Below are 16,294 nucleotides of genomic sequence, written 5' to 3'. Positions count from 1 at the left end.
GGGTGTGTGCCCTGGAGTGGGACCAGGTAGGAGGGGTCAGAGGGCAAGAGAGGGCTCCAGGCTGGGACCTGATCCAAGTTCCAGAGACTGCAGGAAGTTGTGAGGCTCCCACTGGGAGTGCAAGGTCTGGGGTGGAGCTAGAGATGTGATTTTGGAGGTACAGGAGGGGACTCTTGGGTGAAGCAGGAGAAGTATATGGAGGGGCTGGGTCCTGGCAGCTCTTACTGCAGCTCCTAGGAAGTGGACTCCAGGTACCTGCAGCCCCTGGGGAGGTGGTCAGGCAGCATCTATACACTGTCTTCACTCCCGCAGACACTGCCCCCGCAGCTCCCATTGGTTGCAATTCCCAACCAGTGGAGCAGAGCTGGTGTAACCACCACCAGGCGGATTTGAACCTGGGACCTCAGTATAGGAGCCTCTACCCTCTGAGCTAAAAGCCAGCTGGGTCCCAGCCCATGCTGTAGAGGTCTCTTGATCTTAACTTGCTGTGGTCTAGGTACCACTTGCATTGCTCAGTAATCACACTAGGTGTGTGGGTTACACTGGCACTCAGGCAGGAGAAGCATGCAGAGCCTCCCTGCCCCAAGGAAACCTGCCTTGGCTCCAGGCCCCCACTGTACCACTGTCTAGACTTTTAACAGCCTTGTCAGTAGGGCCAACCAGAGATGCCAGAGTCTGTTCTCAACCAGACATTACGGTTGAAAACCAGACCACTGGCAACCTTAGAGTTCTCCCATTTACTTCAGCAATGCTAGCTGCACTATACTAAAGAGCTGACTATATATAAGGCCTTAAGGCCAGATCCAAAGCTTATCAAAGTCAATGGAACGGCTCCCGTTGACTTGAGTGGGCTTGGGATCAGGTCAAAAATGTGTAAGTACAAATATGGTACTTAGATGTCCACATTGCAACAAACTTCAGGTTCAAAAATCTGAGTGTGTTTTCAAATATCAGGATAATTTCCTCACTCTCCTCCCACAAAAAAAGTTTAAACAAAGAATAGATGTCTAAAAATATCTGCATGCGGTGCCAATTTACAAAGGATCCATGTACAAACTTAGAAGTTGTAGCCATTTGTTTAAAAAATACTTTTTTTTTATCTGGCGGTTCCTGAGCACCTGAACAATGCCAATGGTCTTGACAGTTGCATTAAAGGCCAACATAGTATTTACTTTGAAAAGAAGAAATCACACAAGTTGCTAACTAGGACCAGACATAGGACTCTATGATCCCATACGTTCTGTAGGGCACACCTGAGGCTAATGAAACACCTCATTTTATTTGCAGTGCAGATTCTGAAGTTTCCAAGAAACACCTATGTTTCAAAGAACATTTCCTGCCACCTAAAAAATCTCTAAGGGTATGTCTACACTACCCCCCTAGTTTGAACTAGGGGGGGTAATGTAGTCATACAGAGTTGCAAATGAAGCCCGGGATTTGAATTTCCCGGGCTTCATTTGCATAAAGCCGGCCGGCGCCATTTTTAAATGCCGGCTAGTTCGGACCTCATTCCACGAGGCGTACAACTAGTTCGGATTAGGAAGCCTAATGCGAACTAGCTAGTCCGTGCCGCGTGTAGCCGCGCGGCACGGGGTCTGAACTAGCCGGCATTTAAAAGTTCGAACTAGGGGGGTAGTGTAGACATACCCTAAAAGAGGAAGTGGTCTGGTCCAAAAGGAGTGCTTTTAACCAATTGGCCCACATATGCAGATCCTGATTTTTTTTTTTAAGCAAACAAAAAACAAGGCCTTTGCATGCTGAAAACATTTGTCACTTGTACCATGGCTAAACGGCTGATCAAAAGCTTTCACTTACCTGGAGGCACAGAGGAAATGAATGGTCACATGTCTGTTTTGCAACAGTGTCCAAGTTAGAAAGCAAACATCAACACCATCAAGTGTCCACTAAGACCCTATGAAAATCATGTGCCAAATTGTGACATATGTAATCTTTCCCATGCCTACCTTCCAAATTGCAAGGAAAAGCCCATGTTCCTCACACCAGTACTCAAAAACCTTCAGAGGCACATCTGAGGACAAGTGAGAATACCTTCTCACTAGCACGGCATCTTCCCGACATAGCAAAGAGTCAGGTGGCTTCAGCGGTGCATGAACAATTGTTGACCATAATGACAAATATAAATCATATGTTGCTGCATTCAGGGGTATGAGGCACTTTGCATGTTATTGAATTGTTCTCAGGTTGGTGCTGTGTACAGGCCAAGGTTTGGTCCTTGTTCTGTGCTTGATTTTCTGACAAGGACAAAATATTTAAGAGCTGAATGGCATGTTTTTCCTCCTCTGATGTAATCCTTGCTTTTCTTTGAATAATGCAGCTTTCTTATACTGCTATGCAGTACTGTGTAGTCTTTTATAACATTAAACTTCCATCATTTGTGCTGTGACCTGGGACTTCTTAGACCCATATATCTGAATACACTTTTGGACCCTATTATTCATTACCCACATACACAGAATAACTGTAACTCAGTTCTTTCTATGAAGTACCTTTGGATGAAAATCAATGTGAATTCAGCAGGGTTAGCGGAGTGAGGGAAATAAAACACAAGCCCAGCCTTTGCCAATCAAAGCATATTCATTTGAATTACCTGCTTGCAAAGTGTGTTGAAGATGTAAAACAGTCTGTATGTGCTGTGTATTATTTGCAAGCAGTACTCCCACATAAACCTATCTTCACAGGTCAAGTTTAAGAGGTTGGCTGAACAATGTCCATGGATAGTAAGGCGCTGGAGAAAAGTGAAAGACCCCTCTTATAGTTCTCTCACAGGTAAATCAGCAAGCACTGCATCTGGTTAGCAGAAACTGGAGGATTTGACAAGCACAGACATTGTTTTTCTCTTTTTTCTTTCTGCCAGTGAAAAAACCAATGTAATTCTGCTTTGCTTCCTTTTTAGTGTGCAAACATAACTCTTGCCATTTTAACCAGAAAGGACACTCTCTCAATGACTTAACCACCTGCATTCTGCTACAAAGACCTTTTACATCTGCACTTGAAAGGGAATCCTCTGAACTGTCATTCATGTTAAAATTCAACACTTTCCAAAAAGGACTCAACAAACATTTGAACTATCTCACCCATTATCAAGATAGTTTCCCCAATTATCACCTCTAATACCATTAACTCACAAACATCCCACTCTCCCTACCTCTAATATCATCAATTCACAGACACTTACCTTCCTTCCTCCCCCCGCCTGCATCCCCCTCCTGTTCTGCAATGTGATTTGTCCTTTTCATATTTGTTCATTTTTTTTAATTGTATCCTTTGGTATATATGGTTGTGACTACTTTCTTCCACTATTTGATCTGAGGAAGTGGGTCTGGCCCATGAAAGCTCATCATCTAATAAACCATCTTGTTAGTCTTTAAAGTGCTACATTGTCCTGCATTTTGCTTCAGCATCATTTTGGGCATGGGTGGGACCCTACCAAATTCACAGTCCCCTTTTGGTCACTTTGATGGTCATGGAATTTTAAAAATAAAAAATTTCATTATTTCATTTATTTAAATCTCAGATGTCATGGTGTTGTATTATAGGGGTTCTGACCAAACGGAGTTGTGGAGAGCTCATGGTGCTGCTACCCCTAATTCTGTGCAGCTGTAAGTAGCAGTGCTGCTTTCAGAACTGGGCAGCTGAAAAGCAGCGGCTGCTGGCTGGGATCCCCGCTCTGAAGGCAGTGCTGCTGAGGGTGGGGTGTTGCCTTAAGAGCTGGGTGCCCGGCCAACAGCTGCCATTCTCCAGGCACCCAGCTCTAAAGGCAGTGATGTAGAAGTTAAAGTTACAGTACTGCTTTCCCCCAAAATAATTTTGTGACTATCCTACAACTCCCTTTTAGGTCAGAACCCCCAAGTGAGAAATGCTGCTCTCCCCCATGAAATCTGCATAGTATAGGGTTTGTTGTTGGCCTCCGTCGGTCAGTTGACCATGGATGACGTATCCTAGTTCTCGTCTTGGTTCGTGTCGGATTGTCTGGGACAGCGTTGGGGACAGCGTCGTTGGTGGCTGAAAAGGCCAATCCGGGACAGGCATTCTTTGCCACAGAAGTCGCAGCTATAGGTGGTTCCCTGGCTGTTGTTGTTGCGTAACTTCCTGCGGGCTCGCTTTTCTTCTGATGCACGCATCATGTTCGTTTCGCCTGACTTGAGCTGTGTGCCCCTCCACTTCAGGCGGTCTGCTGCGAGGTCTTCCCAGGACTGCGTGTTTATGTCGATGGCTTTCATGTCCCTCTTCACGACATCTTTAAATCGCAGGTTCGGGTGCCCTGTGGTTCTCTTCCCAGATGCCAGTTCCCCGTAGAGGATGTCCTTTGGGATCCTCCCGTCCTCCATGCGGCGTACATGGCCAAGCCAACGCAGGCGACGTTGTCGGAGCATGGTGTACATGCTGGGGAGGCCGGCTCGAGTCAGAACTTCAAGGTTGGAGACTTTGTCTTGCCAGGTAATGCCCAGGATGCGGCGCAGACCTCGTAGATGGAAAGCGTTCAGTCTCCGCTCTTGTCTCGCGTATGTGGTCCATGTCTCGCTCCCGTACAGCAGGGTGCTGATGACGCAGGCGTTGTACACTGCCATCTTTGTTGCGATTGTCAGCCTGGGGTTGGTCCACACTCGGGTTGTCAGGCGGGCTAAAGTAGAGGCTGCCTTTCCGATCCTCTTGTCGAGCTCAGCGTCAAGGGAGAGATTATCGGTGATGGTGGAGCCCAAGTACGTGAACTGGTGGACGACGTCAAGCTGGTAGTCGTCTACTGTGATGGCTGGTGGAGTGACAGTGTCCTGGCTTAGGACGTTTGTTTTTTTCAAACTGATAGTCAGCCCAAAGTCTTTGCAGGCCATGGAAAATGGCTCATCAGCGACTGTAGTTCTTCCTGGGTATGTGTGACGACTGCTGCGTCGTCGGCAAATATCATGTCCCTGATCAGCGTCTCACGTATCTTCGTCTTGGCTTTGAGGTGAGAGAGATTGAATAGCTTGCCGTCCGATCTGGTGCGGAGGTAGATTCCTTCCGTTGCTGAGCCGAAGGCATGCTTGAGGAGCAGGGCAAAGAAGATCCCAAACAATGTGGGGGCAAGAACGCAGCCTTGCTTGACGCCGCTGCTGATGCTGAAAGGCTCGGAGCAACTGCCGTTAAACTGTACTGTTCCCTTCATGTCTGTGTGGAAGGATTCAATCAAACTCTGCAGTTTTGGTGGGCAGCCGATCTTGTGAAGGATTTTGAAGAGTCCGTCTCTGCTGACCAGGTCAAAGGCTTTGGTGAGATCAATGAAGGAGACGTACAGGGGCATCTGCTGTTCTCTACACTTCTCCTGGAGTTGTCGTAGGGAGAAAATCATGTCTACGGTTGACCGTTCTGCGCGGAAACCACACTGTGACTCCGGGTAGACACGTTCAGCTAGCTTCTGCAGTCGGGTCAAGATGACCTTAGCAAATACTTTGCCTACGATGCTAAGAAGGGAGATGCCTCTGTAGTTGTTGCAATCACTTCTCTCGCCCTTATTCTTGTAGAGGGTGACGATCTTAGCATCCCGCATATCCTGCGGTACGGCTCCTTCTTTCCAGCACTGACAGAGCACTTTGTGAAGAGGGTGCAGTAGGGAACACTTGCACTGTTTCAGCAGGTCTGGAGGAATCCCGTCGCTGCCGGGGGCTTTTCTTGAGGCCAGTTTATCAACAGCCTTGCTGAGCTCTTCTACTGTTGGCTCTGCATCAAGTTCTTCCATGGTTGGCAGGCATTCAATGGCATCTAATGCTGCGGAGGTCACCGTGTTCCGTCTGGAGTAGAGGTCGGAGTAGTGTTCCACCCATCTCCCCAACTGTTGTTGCTTGTCGGAGATTATTTCTCCAGTAGATGACTTGAGGGGTGCTGTTTTGCTCTGGGTAGGGCCCAGCGCTTTCTTAATGCCGTCGTACATGCCTCTTGTGTTCCCTGATATGGCTGCTTTCTGGATGTCGTTGCTGAGCTGCTGCCAAAATTCGTTCGCACAGTGTCTGGCAACCTGTTGAGTCTTGCTCCTAGTAGCCCTGAGAATTTGTAGGTTCCTCTGGCTTGGTGACCGCTTGTATTCTGCCAGGGCGGCGCGCTTGGCTTCTATGACTGGAATCATCACAGAGGACTTTGCTTCAAACCAGTCGTGCGTCTTTATGGTCCTCTTTCCAAAGGTTGCCAGGGCAGTGCGGTGCATTATGTTCCGCAGTGTTTCCCACTTTTCCATGGCAGAGTCTCCTGTCTGTGTAGCGTCAAGTTCCTTCTCAAGCGCTTCTGCGAATTTCTGCGTCAGGTCAGGCTGCGACATCTTGCTGACGTCGATGCGAGGATTTCCTTGTTTCCTTGAACGATGAAACCTCTTCGGGTTCAGCCTGATCGTGCAGCACACTAAGGAGTGATCTGTGTCGCAGTCAGCGCTGTGATAAGAGCGTACGTGCAGGACGCAATTGATAGCTGAGCGGTGAACTAGTATAAGGTCCAACTGGTGCCAGTGTTTCGAGCGCGGATGTCGCCAGGAGACCTTATGCTGGGCCTTGGTCTGGAAGTATGAGTTGGCGATGCACAGGTTGTAGAAAGCGCAGAGCTCGAGCAGGCGTTGGCCGTTCTCGTTCATTTTGCCAACGCCAAATTTTCCGAGGCACGAAGGCCATGAGTCATTGTCCGCACCTACTCTGGCATTGAAGTCACCCAGAAGGATGAGTTGTTCCTTGTCGGGGATGCTGTTGATGACAGATGTTAGGTTCTCATAGAACCGGTCTTTAGTTTCCAATGTTACGTTCAGAGTTGGGGCGTATACGCTGACGAGGGTGATAGGGCCTGTGGTGGTGTTGAGACGAAGGGTGAGGAGTCGTTCTGAGCCATTACTGCCTGGTTCTACCATACTCAGTAGGCTATTTTTCACCGCGAAAGCTACGCCATGCTGTCTAGGCTCGTCTGGGGCCTTTCCCTGCCAGTAGAAGGTGTAGTCTTTTTCTTTCAGAATGCCTGAGTCTGCCAGTCGTGTTTCCTGTAGGGCGGCGATGTCTACGTTCAGCCTCAGAAGTTCGTTGTTGATGACTGCTGTCTTTCGTAGGTCGTCAATGTCCCGTACGTCTTCGGAGAGGCCCGTCAACATTGTACGGACATTCCAACATCCCAGTTTAAGAGGTGGTCTCTTTCTCAGTGTTTTGTTGCCTGGTGCAATGGTTGCAGCCTGCCGTTCGGAATGTTCCTAATCCCCATGCACCCAGTAAGGAAAGCAGACTGTGGCGGGGCAGTACCTGACTGTCTGGGGGCTGCCCAGCTTGAGGCGGGCGGTAACTGCCCAGTGAGACCCGAAGATCCCTCCCACCGTCGGGAACAACCCCTGGCGCCATGCTCTACGCCAATTGAGCTGTGGCTTATAACCGGTCAACTGTTGCTCCCCGTGTTGTTTCCGCGCTAGTAACGCTAGCGAGGCTGGAGTGTCCTCTCCAGGGTTGCGAGATATGTTGGTAGTCGGATACTAGCCAGGACAATGTAATATGGAGGAACAGGCTATTGCCCACGTAGCGGGTCCCCCCTCTCCACGTCGTCGATGGATCCAAAGGAACAGCAGGGCTGCTACAGTTTGGCATCGGCGCCGTCGCAGGAGTTGCCAGAGCGAGGCTGCAAGCAGCGTCGAACTGCCTTAGGGACTCCGACTCCGGATTTTTCCTCGAGGTTTACTCCTGAAGCCTTTTCCATGGAAGAATATAGCCGCAAGGCAGCGGAGGTTTAAAATCAGGGTTTTCCTTCCCCTAGATGAACTGCCTTCCTAGGCTGACGAGTATCATCTCCCCGAAGCAACTGGTTATAAGGCGCCAGTGACCCGCCTGCGCCCCTTCTCCTGTCAGTTAAAACAGTATAGGGTAAAAGCACATTAAATCCCAGATTTCATGTCCATGCCGCCATTTTCATGGCTGTGAATTTGGTGAGGAGCTACGCATAGGATTTCTTAGACAGTTGGATTCCCCTGGCTGGTTTTACTGCAACACAATCTAGGAGACTACTGATCACCATGTACTTCAGTAAAAAACTATCCAAACCTAGATTGCAAAGCATTCCAAAGAATATAGGAATAGAACCCAGAGTACCTTTCTTACAGACTGTTTGTTTGTTTATTAAGGGTATGTCTACACTACTACCCTAGTTTGAACTAGGGTGGTAATGTGAAACCCGGGATTTGAATTTCCCGGGCTTCATTTGCATCTCGCCGGGCACCGCCATTTTTAAATGTCCGCTAGTGCGGACTCCGTGCCGCGCGACTACACACGGCATGGACTAGGTAGTTCGGACTAGGCTTCCTAGTCCGAACTACCGTTACTCCTTGTTTCACGTTTCCGAACTACCTAGTCGGTGCCACATGTAGCCGCGCGGCACGGAGTCCGCACTAGCGGACATTTAAAAATGGCGGCGCCCGGCGAGATGCAAATGAAGCCCGGGAAATTCAAATCCCGGGTTTCATTTGCAACTCCGGTTGCCTACATTACCACCCTAGTTTGAACTAGGGTGGTAGTGTAGACATACTCTAACTTATCAACAACAAAGTAATGAAGTAGATTCTCTGGATACTAGCAATGAGTAAGAATTGGGACTTGCATTTCTTGAGGATGTCACTGTAAAAATTTGCATATTTCCAACGACCGTGTTTTCCAAAAACACAAGATTGTTCCCTGATATGGTTAGTGAATAATGTGTTTATTATTCTTGTCTGCAGTACAGGGCATCTCAGTGCCTGGAAAATCACTCCTAATAAACTCATTGCCAGTTTATCATTTTAATAGAATACCAGTTTTGTGTAATGCTGAAGATATTACTCCCTAGTATATATCAGTGGCAATAATGTGAAGAGATAGGCGCATTTATGGCACAAATTATTACCGTGTGTGGATTTTCAAACAACAAATTTTACTGTCCCATTATAATGAAAACAAAATGAAGACTGATAAATCAAATAAGAGCCTAGTCCCAATCACATAACCTGGAAAATTGGCTGTTAGTGCCAGGACCAGACAGCCTGTTCAGAAGAAAGCTTGACTTCCCATGGATGGCTAAGAGACCACCAACTGAGTCTACTCCTAATTCTCACCTCTTCCCATTTCCTATCTGTGGTGGTACATAAATCCAGCCCTACACGGTGTCTTCTTTGTGCTACCATGGATGGAGAAGCTGATAGTCTCAGAGCTCTTTGAGGTGGAGTTCTCTGGCTATTTTTAAACCATAACGAAGGAGGCAGAGGAGTTACAGGAGAAGTCTCAGGCCCCACTCTGCTGGCTCTTCCGATGGGGGAAGAAAAGGGACATAGCTTTCTTCTTAAATGTACTTTTTATTTAATTCAAATTTCAGATACATTTAGGAGCCGGTCCAATCCTCATTGATTTCAGTGGATATTGGCTCAGCCTGTTAGAAAGCCACTGACTATAATCTGCCAAGAATCACTCAGGTTGCAGGAGAGCCTGTAAGCTGCATTGTCAGCACAATGTGGAAGCTGAAGTAACTCTTCCAAAGTAGTAGGTTTCATTGCCTGACCTGTGTTCTGCCAGGAACAGCTGATAGGCTTAGCGGGGCTGTCACCCAGTTCCCTCAACCTCGGCCAAAACTAAGAAATGAGAAGTGGGCATTCTGCCAAGTGAATAAAAGGAAAAGCTGTCATTTTTTTGGTTGAACTTAAACTCTTGAATACTCCTTGAGGGTGATACCATGTTAAAGTATTACTTGCCATCCAAGAGAAAGAAAACATACCTTATTATCTTATTCTCCTACTGCACTTACTATGAAAACAACACATTTCCCCATTTTTAGTAACTTGCAACCCTTTCTGTCTCCCCTTGATACCTCCTGTTAGATTGATTTGATGTGCACTAGTGATTTTCCCCACAGGTTAGCAGCCTTTCGGTTGTATTACGTCCTTTAGAAATAGTGGGATCTTTTCATTTGCTGCACCAAATCTTTCTTTTCCCCCACTCTTTCTCTATTTTTAATTTCCTCCTCTCTTATTTTTCCTTGCTACCATATAGCAGGAAGTTTTACAATGATTTCATAAGGGTTATGCTACACTTCACATTTATTGCAATGACGTATACCTATTATGTTACATTAATTCAATAAGGGATATATTACACTTTCCTCAACAGACTTACCCTGGTTTTATAAAGGAATTATTATAAGGGGTCAGATTCATGACTCTTACTCAACCTGGGGAGCACTTACTCAGGGGGATTAGTCCCACTGAGATTGCTCCCCTGAGTAAGTCCCCACTGTGGTGGGTGCAGTCATGGAGATCCCCTTGAGCAGACTGTCACTGATGTCCCGAAACACCACTGAGCCCACCTACCTGCTCTCTGGGGCACTTTGCTGCTCTGCCCCGCTGAACCAGACCCTCGAATCTCCTCCAGCATTGTCACAGAGTTGGGGTCACTGCTCCCAGGAGAGTAATATAGATACTGGGATCAGATCAGCTCGGAGAAGGACCAGCCAAGGAGATTTGACACAGCAGGCTATGGGACCAGAACCCCAGATAAATACGTCTTATTCTGTATAAAGCAAGCTCATAAAAAGTTCATCCCCTTTATCAATGAAAGAGAGAATACACAGCTGTCATCCATCAACCAGGTTACAACTATTTACCCTGGGTTCATTAATAAAAGCAAACAGATCATATACGTTATAAGTAAAATAAAACAAAACCCACCAATTACATGTAATACTTGTTATATGTGATTTCTTATCCTAATAGTAGTTCAAATCATCTTTTTCTCACAAGCTGGAAAGCTTTCCATCTTGGGCCTGATCGTTTTTCCTGTTCAGTCTTAGATGTTTCCAGCAATCATCCTGGGTGGTAAACACGGGTGTCCTCATGTCAAACAGCAGCCCCTATTGTTTGGTTTCCCTCCTTTACATAGATTTTTCCCAAAGCAGGATCTTTGCAGGTCAAACTTTTCTCACATTTTGTGGAAAATAAAGTGGAGCATCCAAAATGGGTTTCCGCATTAGGTGACCTGGCCACATGTCTTGGCAGGACGGACCATAGTCCAGGCTTACAGGAAAAACAAGACTATTCGCACATCGTTGTCCCAAGTACTGGGCTGTTAAGTTCCTTGATACTACTAATGGCCTGCACTTAGATTAGTAAAACAGTTTTACACTTCATATTTCTAACTTCATATACAGGAAATCATACAAACAGAATATACACATTCAGCACATTATAACTTTTCTAATGATATGTCACAGGAAGTATTTTGCATAAAGCATATTTGAATTATGTCATATTCATAAGCCTATTTCCATAAAGAATACGTGATGCAACATCACACGCTCTAACTTGAGTAAGGATAGCACAATCAGGCCCATATTGTTCTCGTTCAGCCTAGTCAGTCCATATTGCCGGGGAGTCTCTGCACATTTGACAATAAGTTGAATAATTTTCTTTTTTCTTTAAGTAGCGCTCATTCATACTCAGTTCCCGAACCCAATTAAACAGGGTCATTCAGGACAAAAGCACCTTACATTCCTGAGGTCTGTTGAATTCCCAGCCTGACAGTGGAATTTCACAGCCCCCGCCTGTCCCCTGCCCGGGGCTGGATTAAGGGGGGGTCTAGTCGGGCAGCTGCAACCCATGGGGGGCACCTGATGGCAGCTGGAAGGGGCGCCGCATGCTGGCTGTGCCACGCGGTGTCCCTTAGAGCTGCAATCAGGCGCTGTGCGCCGGGGGCCGTGCAGCACCCCTTAGAGCTGCAATCAGGCGCTACGCGCCTGGGGCTGGGGGCCATGTGGCGCTCCTTAGAGCTGCAATCAGGCGCTGCCAACCCTATTGCAGCTGTAAGATGCGCAGCATGCCGGGGGGCGGGGCCATGCATGCACCGTGTGCTTGGGGGCGGAGCCGCGCATGCATCGTGTGCCCGCTGCCCTGGGCGCAGAAATGGCTTGAGCCGGCCCTGCTCCCACCAACTAGAACAGCTCAAAGCATTGCACAAAGGGATCTAGAACATGGGAGCCAGTGGGACTGTGCTCAACACAGAGCCGAAAAACCACTAAGGTCCAAGAAGGGCTCCGAGAGTCATGCCCTAAGGTGTGCTGGTAGCTTTGGCCTGCACGGTGAGTATAACGAGTCCTTCTATTTCTTATCGCTGGGTAAAATCACCAAGCCTTTACCTGATTCCCACAGGCAAAGCTCTTTTACTGAAGCATTGCTTATGAGTTCAGTCCTTTGGTCCCATTTGATATGTCAGACGTATAAAATATATCTTGGAAGTATAAAAATACTCCTGTTTGCTTAAGACAGGGATGATTCCCTCAGTGTGTAGAGGAGCATCCTCAGCTCACATCTCCCCTTAACATGTTGAGAATTTATGTTTATCATTCTTATTAGCATCTCCAGGGCTGTGTTGGAATAATAAACCACCTCCTACAACTGAATTATTGTAGGATTGTCTGCCTCCCCTCCCCCCCACCGCAAACATCAGAATAAGTGAATATATTTTATTGAAGAGCGTAGGCAAATTCAGGGTACACTCTTCCTGGAGTGGAATTGATATGCTGTGATAAGTAAATGTGGCACTTTGCGCTGCATGACTCAATCAATGCACTCTAAGCGCTTTGCAAGCATGCGAGAGAACTGCCTGTATGCCAAGTGACCACCCATGGTAATCCTGCTGAGGAAATCAATTCACTTCAGGGTCTAGTGGCGGAAGTTAGTTAATGTGGGTGCTGCTGCACAGCCTCTAAAATTGCCACTGTACTAAGAGCTGAGCACCGTGGTGGCACAACCTGCCCTCTGCTGGGCAATTCTGATGAGGCCCGCATGCAAATAGGCCGCATTGGCACAGGACGGGGCATAGCCAAGTCCATCAGGGGACAAAGCCTAAGAAAATTCCAGTGACCATTGTCTAGCATCAATTGTTCTTTTCACAATAAGTGATGCAGAGGGCAGGCAGAGTTGTAAGAAAGAGACTGAGCGTGCATTTAGGCCAGTGTTACATGAGGAGAGTCCTGTGCTTATCTGGTAGCAGCCTGCCCCAGTTTACACACCTTTGTGGTCTTGCCAAACTAGGTCCCTCCTGAAACCTGACATACTTTATCCATTTCCCTTTATCACACTTTGTATTCCCTGAGGGACGATTGTGAGTCAGCCTCTGTCTGGCCTGCTTCCGGGATGACTCCTTAGGACAATAGTGTGCCTGCTGACACAGAGAGATAAAATGTGCAACTCTGTATGTCTACACTACAGGCAAAGTCGAAGTAAGATATGCAACTTCAGCTACGTTAATTGCGTAGCTGAAGTCAAAGTAGCTTAACTCGGCTTTTGGCGCTGTCTACACTACAGGAAGTCAAAGGAAAAACACTCTTAGAATCATAGAATCATAGAATAATAGGACTGGAAGGGACCTCAAGAGGTCATCGAGTCCAGCCCCCCGCCCTCAAGGCAGGATCAAGCTCCGTCTACACCATCCCTGACAGATGTCTATCTAACCTGTTCTTAAATATCTCCAGAGAGGGAGATTCCACCACCTCCCTTGGCAATTTATTCCAATATTTGACCACCCTGACAGTTAGGAATTTTTTCCTAATGTCCAATCTAAACCTCCCCTGCTGCACTTTAAGCCCATTACTCCTTGTCCTGTCCTCAGAAACCAAGAGGAACAAATTTTCGCCTTCCTCCTTGTGACACCCTTTTAGATATTTGAAAACCGCTATCATGTCCCCCCTTAATCTTCTTTTTTCCAAACTAAACAAGCCCAGTTCATGAAGCCTGGCTTCATAGGTCATGTTCTCTAAACCTTTAATCATTCTTGTCGCTCTTCTCTGTACCCTTTCCAATTTCTCCACATCTTTCTTGAAATGTGGTGCCCAGAACTGGACACAGTACTCCACCTAAGGCCTAACTAGTGCAGAGTAGAGCGGCAGAATGACTTCACGAGTTTTGCTTACAACGCACCTGTTGATACAACCTAGAATCATATTTGCTTTTTTTGCAACAGCATCACACTGTTGACTCTCATTCAACTTGTGGTCCACTATGACCCCTAGATCCCTTTCCGCCATGCTCCTTCCTAGACAGTCGCTTCCCATCTTGTATGTATGGAACTGATTGTTCCTTCCTAAGTGGAGCACTTTGCATTTCTCTTTATTAAACCTCATCCTGTTTACCTCTGACCATTTCTCTAACTTTCTAAGGTCATTTTGAATTATGTCCCTATCCTCCAAAGAAGTTGCAACCCCACCCAGTTTGGTATCATCTGCAAACTTAATAAGCGTACTCTCTATCCCAATATCTACATCATTGATGAAGATATTGAACAGTACGGGTCCCAAAACAGACCCTTGAGGAACTCCACTTGCTATCCCTTTCCAGCAGGATTTAGAACCGTTAACAACAACTCTCTGACTACGGTTATCCAGCCAATTATGCACCCACCTTATCGTGGCCCTATCTAAGTTGTATTTGCCTAGTTTATCAATAAGAATATCATGCGAGACCGTATCAAATGCCTTACTAAAGTCTAGGTATATGACATCCACCGCTTCTCCCTTATCCACAAGGCTCGTTATCTTATCAAAGAAAGCTATCAGATTAGTTTGGCATGACTTGTTCTTCATAAACCCATGCTGGCTATTCCCTATCACTTTATTACCTTCCAAGTGTTTGCATATGATTTCCTTAATTACCTGCTCCATTATCTTCCCTGGGACAGACGTTAAACTGACCGGTCTGTAGTTTCCTGGGTTGTTCTTATTCCCCTTTTTATAGATGGGCACAATATTTGCCCTTTTCCAGTCTTCTGGAATCTCCCCTGTCTGCCATGACTTTTCAAAGATCATAGCTAAAGGCTCAGATACCTCCTCTGTCAGCTCCTTGAGTATCCTGGGATGCATTTCATCAGGACCTGGTGACTTGCTGACATCTAACTTTCCTAAGTGATTTTTAACTTGTTCTTTGTGTATCCTATCTTCTAAACTTACCCTCTCTCTGCTTGTATTCACTACGTTAGGCACTCTTCCAGACTTCTCGGTGAAGACTGAAACAAAGAAGTCATTGAGCATCTCCGCCATTTCCAAGTTTCCTGTTACTGCTTCTCCCTCCTCACTAAGCAGTGGGCCTACCCTGTCCTTGGTCTTCCTCTTGCTTTTAATGTATTTATAAAAGGTCTTCTTGTTTCCCTTTATGCCTGTAGCTAGTTTGATCTCATTTTGTGCCTTTGCCTTTCTAATCTTGCCCCTGCATTCCCGTGTTGCTTGCTTATATTCATCCTTTGTTAGTTGTCCTAGTTTCCATTTTTTATATGACTCCTTTTTTATTTTGAGATCATGCAAGATCTCCTTGTTAAGCCAAGCTGGTCTTTTGCCATATTTTCTATCTTTCCTACACAGCGGAATTGTTTGCTTTTGGGCCCTTAACAATGTCCCTTTGAAATACTTCCAACTCTCCTCAGTTGTTTTTCCCTTCAGTCTTGCTTCCCATGGGACCTTACCTACAAGTTCTCTGAGCTTATCAAAATCTGCCTTCCTGAAATCCATTACCTCAATTGTGCTGGTCTCCCTTCTACCTTTCCTTAAGATCATGAACTCTATTATTTCGTGATCACTGTCCCCTATACTGTCTTCCACTTTCAAGTTCTCAACTAGTTCCTCCCTATTTGTTAAAACCAAATCCAGAACAGCTTCTCCTCTGGTAGCTTTTTCAACCTTCTGAAACAGAAAGTTGTCTCCAATGCAGTCCAGAAACTTATTGGATAGCCTGTGCCTCGCTGTGTTAGTTTCCCAACATATGTCTGGATAGTTGAAGTCCCCCATCACCACCAAATCTTGGGCTTCCTTTGACTTCCCTTACTCCTCATGGAAGCAGGGTTACTGCTGTCGACCGGAGTGCCCCCTCACTTCGAATTAGCTGTCTTAACTAGGATTGCTAATTTGAACCATTAATGAGCATGGATGGTTGTCCACCCTCTCCTTGTTTCTTTCCTCTGCTAATTTTTTAAATTACGTAGTTGACACAGGAGAGATTTCTGTCTAACTTCCATCCAAGTTTGTTAGCATCTTTAGGATACATTTCAGAGTCTGTGTAAGTGAGTACAGTTCCCCTAAAGTAAGCAGAAATATGCCTGCTTACACCAGTCCTGAATTTAGTCCACTGAGTTTCCATTGTGGCCTGAGATGCACTTGTAATGTGAAGAATTTTGTGAGAGTCTGAATGCACTGTCCATATGATACAATCAGTGCATCTCTGGGACAGGTGGCATGTGGGTAATTGGTACCTTTTTAAAAGAGAAAATGGTTTGTGATCCCTTGTAAAGGA

At 46.4% G+C, this 16,294-nt stretch overlaps 1 protein-coding gene and 1 long non-coding RNA gene across 2 annotated transcripts in view; one reads left to right on the top strand and one right to left on the bottom strand.

Moving 5' to 3' along the window:
• The window catches only part of CDH4 (cadherin 4), an 821,769-nt gene that overhangs the window by 585,972 nt on the left and 219,503 nt on the right, over positions 1-16,294 (top strand). The window lies entirely within an intron of this gene.
• The window catches only part of LOC142818838 (uncharacterized), a 49,901-nt gene that overhangs the window by 1,369 nt on the left and 32,238 nt on the right, over positions 1-16,294 (bottom strand). The gene's annotated exons all lie outside the window — the stretch shown is intronic.

The sequence above is a fragment of the Pelodiscus sinensis genome, chromosome 17 (genome assembly GCF_052426305.1).
Source record: "Pelodiscus sinensis isolate ZL-2025 chromosome 17, ASM5242630v1, whole genome shotgun sequence".
NCBI lineage: Eukaryota > Metazoa > Chordata > Testudines > Trionychidae > Pelodiscus > Pelodiscus sinensis.
Note: the sequence above shows the minus strand (reverse complement) of the source record. Positions and strands in the feature narration are given on the sequence as shown.